Source organism: Tupaia chinensis, unplaced genomic scaffold, assembly GCF_000334495.1.
Source record: "Tupaia chinensis unplaced genomic scaffold, TupChi_1.0 Scaffold144952_1, whole genome shotgun sequence".
Classification (NCBI taxonomy): Eukaryota; Metazoa; Chordata; class Mammalia; order Scandentia; family Tupaiidae; genus Tupaia; species Tupaia belangeri.
Genome location: NW_006204812.1, coordinates 8,334 through 19,924, shown reverse-complemented (window position 1 = coordinate 19,924; position 11,591 = coordinate 8,334). Strand labels below are relative to the sequence as shown.

The 11,591-nt window shown below is 43.4% G+C and overlaps 1 pseudogene; it reads right to left on the bottom strand.

Moving 5' to 3' along the window:
- Nucleotides 1-566: 566 nt before the first annotated feature.
- Nucleotides 567-11,293, bottom strand: LOC102468187 (bromodomain-containing protein 7-like; annotated as a pseudogene).
- Between the last annotated feature and the right edge of the window lie 298 nt (nucleotides 11,294-11,591).

The following is an 11,591-nucleotide window of genomic DNA, read 5'->3' as shown; positions in this document are numbered from 1 at the left end:
GTGGGGGGAAAACAGTATAGAAAGCAAACATAGATACCAGAGACAGTGTGGGAGGAGAGTGGGAGATGGCAGAGGGGAACAGATAGGGAATGAAGGATGGGGGGAAAAAAGCAAAACATATAGGAAACAAGAAATGGAAAATTGTTTGTTGACAATAACATGTATGTTGATGTGCTTGATTGAGACAATATACAGTGTACTCTGGATGGAAAATCTCATTTTGTATGCTGTAATGATGTACAGTGAATGAATGCAAATAAATAAATTGAAATATATATATATATAAAAAACTGTTGTCAGCCATGTGAGATACATCTCCCTTAACCACTCGGCTATGGGGTTAGTTCTCATTTTATACTTAATCAAAACATATCATCAATTAAGTTTTTTTTCCCTTAGAGTCCCAGATTCAGCTTTATTATCTAGTAGAACCCCAATCTCTGGAACATTAAAAGTAATTGTTCCAAAGTTTAATTAAAAGCAATTTACAAATATTTAATATCTTCTTTAAAGCATTTCAAAATTCAGAATAAAAAAAATGTACATAATATATAATCAAATACCAGTTAAGCTTCACATCCACCAGGTCCATAACTAGCAACTTTAGGTTCTTCAAAAGCTTCTGTTCAATCTACGAAGTTGTTTTCTATGTCAAGGGGAAGAATAGAAATACCCATTGCATTTTGAATGCCATACATGCTGATGACATCACCTGGAGTTACTTGCTATGCAAGTTCTTCTAGATTATTGGCCACCTGTTCAGTGAGATGCAGTTCTCTGTGTGAGGGATCTGAGGGATCCAGGAGAGATCTATTCAGAGGGGGCTAGGGCTCAGACGCTCATTCTCAGGTTCCTGGAGCTCCCAGAGCAATATTTGGTGGTCTCCAAGTTTCCTCTGAAACACTTCGGCCTCTTCAGAGTCAAAAACGTCAACTGGAGTGCCGAAGTTACTGCTTTCAGTGTGGTGAGCCTAGTACTGTAGTCAAACGTCCCCTGGCTCTACTTCTGTAATCTCCAATTCTTTAGCTGTGTCAGGTGTCCTAGTTTGGCCTTCATCTTTAGGTGATGATGGCTCCAACTCCAGTAGGGTCTTAGAGTGCCCTTCTTTTGTTAAAATGTGCAGTAAACTGTCTGCCGTAACGTATAGATAATCTTGATATGTGGCCAAAAGCTCATGGATGCTGAAATCACTTGAAAGATCAGAGTCTTCCCCATAAATTGAATAGATTAAATAAGAATCACCCTTGCTAATATTTCCAAGTGTGCAGTTGTAATGTGGTACATAAGAGCTGTAGGGTATGGGACCAGCAGATGGCGTAATGGCTACATCGCTGGACCCCCATGTAGCCAACTGTGGTTCGAGTCCCAGACCCAGTAGCTTAAACTCACACTGGGCACATGTGCGTTTGTACCCAAGATCCGGAGAGGAGAACGGAGGAGAAGGAATGGCCACGTGGCCATCCCTCCTGAGGGGTGATTTCTCACTTTCTGTCTGTCTCTGTCTTTCTGGTGAGTGCATGTGCCTATAGCAGAAACCTCTTAGAGGGAAAAAAAAAAAAAAAAAGAACTACAGGGTCCCTACTTCAGATGTAACACTGGAGTTACTTTATTCCTTTTATCCTCTTTGAACTCTGTGAAGTATTCACTCCAGACTGATGTCTTCTAGTTGCCATCCCCAGTCTTACAGGGAAGTAGCCTGCTTCTCCTACGATGGAATCCACAGGATGGAGAAGTCCCCGTGTGTCGTTCCATCTAGTTTTCTTCTTTCAAATTCACATTGACTATTAACAAGCTGCCTGTTCAGCTTTCCTCCAGATTCCTTAACTACGTGGTAACTCTGTTCCTGTTCTCTTTCTTTCTTAAGCCGCGGGTCCAGGACTTGAACCACGGTCGACTACATGGGAGTCCAGTGACATAACTGTTGCACTAACTGCTGGTCCCTCTTTCTTTTTAAAAAGAATTATTCCCTTTATTTTATTATTGTCATTATTTTACTTGCTATATTCATCAGAAAGTGTCAGAGAGAGAGAGAGAGGAAAAGTGAGAAAGCAAGCTGCCAGGTCTGGGACTCAAACCGCAGTCAGCCACATGGGAGTCCAGTGCCTGAACCACCACACCACCTGCTGGACCACCTGCTCTCTAAATTATTGCTTTTACATTTTTCTTCAAAAATATCTTTGTCTTTATTTTCCTTATTGTGACTTTTGAAGACTTGTGCTTCAGCATCTCCAGAGACTTCCCTCTCTCTTGGTCAGGACCCACCGTCCTCGCCACTCTGAGAGGCGTCTGTTCTGTCTTTCTGCTTTCGAGATTTTTGCAAGGCTGCCATGAGGTCTATGCTCTGCTTCAAGCTCTGAATTCTCTCCTAGCTAAGAATTTTCATCCCTGAGTGCAACACATTCTTCACGGCTTTATAAGAAATGATTTCTGGTTTGCTGTAGATTACAGTACCAGTACACATTAGTTTGAAGTTATCCTTTAGTTCGTCTATGGACTGGTAGTCATTGTTCTTGATCTTTTCTTTCATGGTATTAAAATCCGTTGGGTGTTTAATGATCACGGAGTAGCCAGCAGCAGTAAAATCAGTCACAGAGAGCATTTGGGTCTTTTCTCTGCAATTATCTCATTCATTGATTTAATGCTTCTTGAAGGGGTGTCTGTTCTGCTTCTTGTTTGGTTAAAGAGTTTGCCAGAAGCTTCTCGGGAGGCAGCTCTGATCTTACAGAGGCATAACACTGGAGGTCTGTTTGGACCTTGCTCTCCACACGGTCACAATCTTGTGTTTTTAATCCTCCTTTACTCTTCTCTGCTTTCTCCCCTTCTCTTCCCCAGGAACCTGCTTTTATCCTCTCTTCCTCGTCTTCCACTTTCAGTCCTTGCGTTTGTAACGATGGTCTTTGTCAAAGAAGATGGAGTCGTGCTGATCCTCGTCGAGCTGTTTGTTGGACTTGTGTTTCTTGGCTACCTCTGACCTGCCAGGTGCCCACCCTCATGCTAGGCTGAGGCCATCCTGTGCAGTTTCCGCTTCCAGTGGGGGGCCAGGAAGGGGGTGTAAGTGGGACCTGGAGACCCCACCAGGCAAGGCAGAGGTACAGCACACACGGGATCCCCAAGATCCTCCTGGAGAAGACCTCGCCAGAGCGCAAGAGCAGAGGGGGCAGCCTAGAGTTTTCATTTTAAGAAATTTATCAAGGTAATGACATTTTAAAGAAATATTATAAAATAAATATTAGTAAAAACAAATAACCATTTGTATTTTTATTAAACTATAGTTGACATTTTGTATATGAGATAGGTCCTCAAAAAGTTCATGGGAAGTGCATGTTATAAAAAAATTATGCATAGATTTCAAAATTTTTTTGCACCATAATAAACTTGTACTTTTTTTGGGGGGGGGGAATTTTTGCTATAGAGGGTGCATGTGCTCGTTGGAGAGAAGAGAGAGTCAGAAAGCCAGAAATCACTCCCCAAGGAGAATGGCCGTTCTCTCGGGAGTCTGGGCACGCAGGCACAAGCCCAGTGTGCTTTTCCAGCCTCTGGGTGTGGACTCGGACTGTGGTCGGCCATGTGGGAGTCCGGTGACATAGCTACTATCTGTGGTCGGCCATGTGGGAGTCCGGTGACGTAGCTATTATGCCATCTGCTGGCTCCCATGAACTTGTACTTTAATCCCATTTATTTCACAAACTTTTTCAAAATACTCTGTGTACCCTGTCAGACATTTTCATATACTTACAAAAATGCAATCTTGCCGTAACGCATTTTTGTAGCCTGCCTTTTTTTTTTCCCATTAACATGTGAAAATCATGGAAATAAAAATAAGTGATCTATGTAGTCATTTTTAATAACTGCACAGTATTCCTCAGTGTGGCTCTACTACAACTTAGACATTTTTCTATTGTTGGCCATTCAGTTGTGTCCATTTTTTGTTATTATTAACAATACTTTAAAGAAGGCATTTATTATTTTTTAGAATAAATTCCTATGCAAGCTATTGTTAGGTCCAAGTATACACGTTTTAAATCTTTTGGTATGTAGCCAAATTGTGCTCTAGAAAAATTACATTAGGGCTAGTCAGTAGCTTGGTGGTTAAGTGGGTTGGATTCCACATGGCCAACTGCACAGTTCAAGTCCTGGACCAGTGGCTTGAGGGACATTCCAGGCATGCATGCATGTGTGCCTAAGATCCCAAGAAGAAGGAGAAATGGAGAAGAAGGTATTGCAGTGTGCTCATCCCCAGGAGGATTCCTTTCTAACCTCCCCCTCCCAGTTCTTCTCTTGGTCTCTGGCAAACTGATGGTTTGAGTCTTGGACCTGACAGCTTGGAAAACACATCAGGTACATGTGTGGGCATACTCTGGCAAATTAAGAGAGAGAGAGAGAAATTGTATTAATGGATTCAGTTAGTGGTAGCATTTGAGAGAGCCTATTTTCCCACTTTAGACTTTCTGCAATTTAGGATCACTAACGATCACCACAGGATCCTCAGCAACTAATTAGAGCTCCCGAGGCAGATCTTTGGTCAGCCTGCCGCTTCTACAGCCCTAACCTTCATCACATCCCTCCCTTCAGTCCTCTCTGCCTGCCTGCTTAGCTTTCCTTCCTCCTCCCTTCCTGATCTTGCAGTTCCTTCAGGGAAACTGAAGGGGATCTTGGGAAGGCCTGTCATATATATAATATAAGAAGTCTGGCTAAATTTGAATTACATGGGACACTAATGTAAGTAATTTTTAGTATAAAACTTTTCTTATCGGACATGGTGGTTGGAGCACAAGACTCTGCCGACATGGCCGACCACAGTTAAGTCCTGGAGCTGGTGGGTTGCTTTCTCACTTTCCCACTCTCTTTCTCCCTGTCTCTGCTAAGCATGCATGCCCTGTAGCAAATTTAAAAATAGTGATAAATAAATAAATGATTATTTTGAATTTGTTTTTTATCTATTTTCTTTTTATTTGAAATTCAAATTTGATCGGATATTCTGAATTAAGGGGTTTTTGTTTGTTTGTTTGTTTTTTTGCCAGAGATTGGTACCAACAGATGTAATGGTTATGTCACTGGACTCCTGCGTAGTCAACCGCAGTTCAAATCCCAGACCTGGCAGCTTAAAACTCACATGAGGTGCTTATGTGTATGTGCCCAAAATCCCAAGAAGAAAATAGGAGAAGAGATTGCAGTGTGGCCATCCCTCCAGGGGGGTGATTTCCCACTTTCTATCTCTCTCTCTCTCTTCAGCGAACACATGCACCCTATAGCAAAAAATCTGTCTTAAAAAAATGTTTTGTTTTGTTTTGTTTTGTTTTTGAGGGGACCAGCAGTTGGTGTAATGCCTATGTCACTGGACTACCATGTAGTCAACTGCGGTTTGAGTCCCAGACCCGGTGGCTTAAATTCACGCCAGGTGCATGTGCGTGCGTGCTCAAGATCCTGAGAGGAGAATAAAGGAGAAGGAATTGTGGCATGGCCATTACCCCTGGGGGATTGATTTCTTGCTCTTCTCTCTCTTTCTGGTGAGTGCACGTGCCCTATAGCAAAAACCTCTCAAAAAAAAAAAATTTTTTTTTCCCAGAGGTGTGTGCATTTACCAGAAAGAGAATGAAAACGTATGAAAGATGGGAGATGGTCACCTTCTCGTCCATTTTCCCCTCCTCTTGGGATCTTGGGCAAATACACAGGGCACTTGGAGTATCCTTCAAGCCGCCAGGTCTGGGATTCAAACCAAGCAGTTGGTCATGAGGGATCCAGCTGCATTAACCACCATGTTACTGGCTGGCCCCTGCTCTGAATTTCTGTAGTTAAATATGGTAATTTCATTTAGGTATTCCTTTTTAAATTTGCGAGATGGTGCATGAGAGATGGTGCTAGAGAGACAGAATGAAGGTAAGAAAGCATCCCTGGAGGATGGTCACCCACAACACCTCTCCATTTCTCCTTTCAGTATTTTGGGTATGCATGCACATGTACCTGGCATGGTTTTCAAATCGCCAAGTCCAGGACACGGACCATGCGGTAGGCCATGTGGGATCTGGCCACCTTAACCACTGCACCACTGGCTGGATACTCTTTAACCTTACCCCGCCTGCCCCAGCTCTAGCAAAAGCCTCGAGGTGTCTGCTGTTTACATGCCTCTCTTCTCTGTCTTCAATGCTGGCATTTCCTTACTTTATATTTCTTTGGTCTTTGGTCATTTTTGGAGTTGGGAGGCACAGGAATCAACCATGTCTTTTCACACTGCCGTCTTTTCCTGGAAGTACCCAATCTTTATTTTTAAAAGGTGACCTTGGTAACAAGCAGAACAGTTTGGTGTCCTTCCAGAGCCCTGGGTAAAAAAAACTAAAAACCAAAACAAAACAAAAAACAAAAAACCTACCACCCATGCCCACCTACCCTTGAGCAGCCCCCAAGGGAGTGAAGTGGGGCAGGGAAACGTGGGGAACAGCTTGCGCAGTTCCATAACAAATCCCCAGTGAATAAGCAGCCCCCTGCCCCACTCCCTGGACCTTCCCCTGCTCCCAAAGCAGGTCCCTCCTCAGCAGTTAGTTATGGGATTCTCCCCCCTTCCACAGTATATCTTTTTTTAAAAAAAAAAAAAAAATATTTTTTCCATCAAGGTCATCTTCTGTTTTTTGTTGTTTTTTTTTAATTTTTTTTTTCCTTCTTTCCTTTTTTTCCTCTCTTTCCTCCTAATACACACTTTTTTTAGTAAGGGGAATACCATGATGTCGCTCTAGCCCGGCCCCTGTAGACACGACCCCAGGGCCTGCTGTTAAAACCACTGTATAATCGAGAGCGGGAGCTGTTGTGATTGGTGGTCCAGGCACGGTAGCAGGCTCGTGGGAAATCTCGGTCTGTTGTACTGATGCCTGGTCTGTTGGTTCGTTCTGGGATCACCTTGATTTGTCTTCCTCTAAACAAGGATTTATCTAAGGCCAGGGATATCCTCACTGACTCTTTGTCTGAGAACTCTTGGGGGTTTTGGGGTGTTTTTGTTTTTCAGTTTTTTGTTTTGTTTTGTTTTTCCTTTGCTTTTTTTTCCCTTTTATTTGGAGGGAATGGGAGGAAGTGGAAACAGGGAGGTGGGAGGTGACTTTTGTTTATTTTTTTTAGCTCATTTCCAGGGGTGGGAATTTTTTTTTAAATATGTGTCATGAATAAAGTTGTTTTTGAAAACAAAAACAAAAGCAAAAACAAAAAAGGTGACTTTGGGAACCAGCAGATGGCGTAATGGTTACGTTGCTGGACTCCCACGTAGTCGAAAGCAGTTTCAGTCATGGAACTGGCAACTTAAAACTTGAGCTGGGTATATGTGCGTGTGTGCCCAAAATTCCAAGAGGAGAATGGAGGAGAGGAGATTGCGGAGTGGTCAACCCTCCTGTTGGGTAATTTTTCTCTTTATGTCTCTGTCTCTCTTTGTCTTTTCAGTGAGCACACATGCCCTATTGCAAAAATCGCTCTCAAAAAAAAGAAAAGTGACTGAAACTTATAAAGCAGGAGATTGTTCATGACATATCATTTGAAAAAAATAGATTACAAAGTATGTGTTATAATTCTATTTCAGATTAAAGGGTAGAACTAATTTTAACTAGGACTACTGCCAGACCTCAACTCAATTCTTGGTTCTGGGGGTCAGCAGGTGGCATAGTGGTTAAAGCACTGGACTCCCACATCTAACTGTGATTTGAGTCCCAGACCTGGCGGCTTGAAACTCACACTGGGTGCATGTGCATGCCCAAAATCCTGAGAGGAGAATGGAGGAAAAGGGATTGCAGTGTAGCCGTCTCTCCTTGCAGGGGGGAGGGTGGGGCATGATTTCTTGCTTTCTGTCTGTTTCTCTCTGTGTCTCTGGCAAATGTATGTGCCCTGTAGCAAAAATCTCTTTTCTCGTGTATATTCTTGGTTCTGCTTTTCTAGCAGTTTTACCCTGAGTAAGTTATTTAGACTTCTAAGGCTTGTTCTCATCTTTAGTGAGGACATGCAACCTCCTTTATAAGTTTATTCCAAGTTATGAGGTAACAGGTAGAGTATTTGGTACATCCCAGGCCCCTTCCACTTGTGGGAAAGCACTCACAATACTTTTTTTTTTTTTTTTTTTTTTTAAGTTTCTTATAGGGCATGCTGGAGAGAGTGAGAGAGGAAAAGTGAGAAATCACTCCTGAGGGAGATGATCACACTACAGTCCCTTCTCCTCCATGCTCTTCTAGGGACTTTGGGCATGCATGCACACGTGCAGCCATGATTTTTAAGCCGCCAGTCTGGGAATCGAACTACACAGTCAGCCATGTGGGATATCTGCCTTAGCCTCCACACTGCATGCCGGTCCCCACAAGATGGTCTTAATGATCGAATTGTTCTGTAGCTTATTTTTTGTTTGTTTGTTTTTTTATGACATATTCTAGGGAGGCTTAGATTAAATTTGGGCATATTATTCCATCTATTTTCTAGGTCAGAAAAAATAAAGGGACTTAAGTATGTAGGTATGTACTTTCTATGTCAGAATATGTGTGTGGGGAAGTGGGGGTGATGGTGGCACAGTGGTAAAATGCATGTGTTCTGCGAAGCTGGCCCCCATGGGAGGATTCTGGTTTGAATCAGGAAAGCTCCCTGAGAACGCCAGCCAAGCTTGTACGTATGACACAGGGCTGGCTGAGGCTGAGGGTGGATTGCAGCATCCAACCCTGTTGTGAGGGACAGCAAATGGTTACGTCGCTAGACCCCACATGGCCATCCATGGTTTGAATTGCAGACCTGGTAGCTTGAAAATCACACCAGGTGCATGTGCGTGTGTACCCAAGATCCCTGAAGGAGAATGGAGAAGGGACTGCAGCATGGCCACCCCCTGAGGGGGTGATACCTCACTTTCCCTTTCACTGTCTTTCTCTCTCTGGCAGGCACACAGGCCCTAAGGCAAAAATCTCTTTAAAAAAACAAACACCTCTTTTGTTTATGGAAGAGAGAAACTTAAAAAGAAATGTTGGGGTAGATCAGCAGATGGAGTAATGGTTATGTTGCTGTATTCCCACGTAGTTGATCACGGTCGGAGTCCTGGACCTGGCCACTTAAAACTCCAGCAGTGCGTGTGTGCATGCATGCCCACGATCCCAAGAAGAGAATGCAGAAGGGTGTAGAGGGGTTGTAGCATCACCATCCTCCCTGGGGGTGATTTCTCACTTTTTGTCTCCCTGTCTCTTTGTCTCTCTGGTGCCCTATAGCAAAAAAATCTCTCTTAAAAAAAGAAAAAAGAAAGACCTGATGACTTGAGAAAAATGCTGGGAGTGTGTGTGCATGCGCACTCCATGTCCTATCAGGATGGAGAAATGCAGTGGGTGTGGGTGACCATTCCCAGAGGGTGTGATTTTTTTCTTTCCTTCCCTCTCTCTGGCAAACACATGTTCCCTCTAGTGCACACACACGCACACAGTGCGTGTCATATTTCATATATCAATAAGGTTAGTCGTGTGTGTAAAGAGAAACTTTGGATCAGGGATCCCTAAATACTTCAATAGCACCTGTGTGGACGCCCCATTAGAACTCAGAAAAATTCTTAAGATAGGAACATTAGGTATGGGTGGCTTGTTCAGCTATGGTCAAAATTAAGACTCAGGACCTGCACAGCAAGGGGGAGGGTTGAAGCATCCGTATGACCTGAAGGTGGAATTGTCCCAGCTGTGTGTTTCCAAATGACAGGTGGAGCTGCGCCACATCCAAGCTGGCCAAGATCTGAGTTGTCGGCATATTTGTTGCCCGGGTTCTCACTGTTCCCACTCTGTTATTAACCAGACTCAGAAAACCTCAGAAAATTCTACAAGGGCAAGAAGTACCAACCCCTGGATCTGCAGCCCAAGGAAACGGGTGTAACATGAAGGAGAGGCTGTAACTGCTGCGGAAGTTCACGGTCAAGGCCCGAGCAGTGAGCCTCGATTAAACACAGAACTAGGAAAATAAAAATTATTTTCTATATTACAGCTGGAAATCGGACCCAGTTCCCACTCTAATCTTCAACTAAGTTAGATAGGACTTAAAGATCAAGGCCTAGTAAAAGTCTTTTACCTCCCAGGCCCTTTGCCCTCAGGGCTGCACTTTGATCTTATCTTGGGAAGGGGTGAAAGAATATAAAAGGAAACCAAGAGAAAAGAGTTCTTTCTCCGTAAACCCTGACCAAACCTATTTAGGCTCCTCTTGGCCCTCCTCAGGACTAAGTTTTGACCCTGGTCCCCATCTTGGTTGGGCCTGCATAGCCTGGTTTTACAAGAATTCTGGTACTTAGTTAGGAGAGAGTCACCATTTTTTTTTGTTTCTTTGTTTTTTTAAAAATTATTTTATTGTAATTATTCATTCATTTATTTTAATTTGACCACACACACACACACACACACACACACACACACACAGAAAGTGAGAAAGCAAGCTGCCAGGCCCAGGACTTGAATGGTGGTGGTTAGCCATGTGGGAATGTCCAGTGCTTAACCACCATGCCATCTGCTGGCCCTGAGATTCTCCATTCTTAATATCCGATCATCCTCCATATCTGATCAAGTTCTTCACCCCCTCCCCCATTTACTTTAAGTCCTTGTCTTGCCTTTAGCAACAATTCTTTTAAGTCAGTTTAGCAAAACTTCTCCTGTCTCCTCTTGGTAATACTCTGTCCACTGACCCACTCACTGTTCTCTAGCTGTAAATTCCCAATTGTGCTTGTTGCTTTGGGGGTGGAGCGTCATCTTCCTTCCCACTGCAAGATTCCATCACAGTAGTCCTCCAGAATAGTCTGTCGTGCCCTTCTTTAACAAGTGTCAGAATAATTTTATCTTTCACAACCCTGGCAAATCCAGCCTAAGCCTACTTCCATGAACCCACTTTTCAAAATCCAGAGTTAAATAGAAGCCAGCAGTAAAGGACATTCCCTACGGAAGCAAATGCTCTTAGCTTCTTCCCTTCTTAGCTCCACCCTTAGCAATAAAGCCCAATAGTCCTTGACCTCCTTCAGGTTTTCCTCCCACAGCAATGGAGTTGTGTGAGGAGATCCTTGGGCTCCCCCTAGAGGTTAGAGTGTGTATCCAACATTTATTGGCAAACCAAGGTGGGGGGCAGCGGTTGGTGGTGGTTGCTGTTTTAATATAAAAGCCAGGAAAGCAAAAGTTTTGCTTTCTCTCTCCAGGGAGTTTAGCAAAATATCAGCAATGTCTTGTCTGTACCTTCATGCAGCCGATTTTTCAATCCTTGCTTGTTATTCACTTGAGACTCATGAAATGGGTTGTTTAGCCAGTTTACAAGTGTTCCTTTTGATGGAATGCCCTGGGAGCTAGAGAATGGAATACCACCCAAGTGTTTTCCCAAGCTGTGTGGACCACCTGTATAAGGATATCCTGGAGTGTTTGTTTAAAATGGAGATTGTGAGCCAACCAGCTTCTCAATCAGAATTCCTGCAGTGAGGCAATTCTTATGCACATTAAAGTTTGGGAACCTCTGCTATGCACTAGTGAGAAGTATTCCTCTATTTATACCTCATTTAAAATTATGCAGTGGAGGGCCAGCAGTTGGCCTGGTGGTTAAGGTGTTGGACTTCCACATGGCTTGACCACAGTTCGAGTCCCAGAACC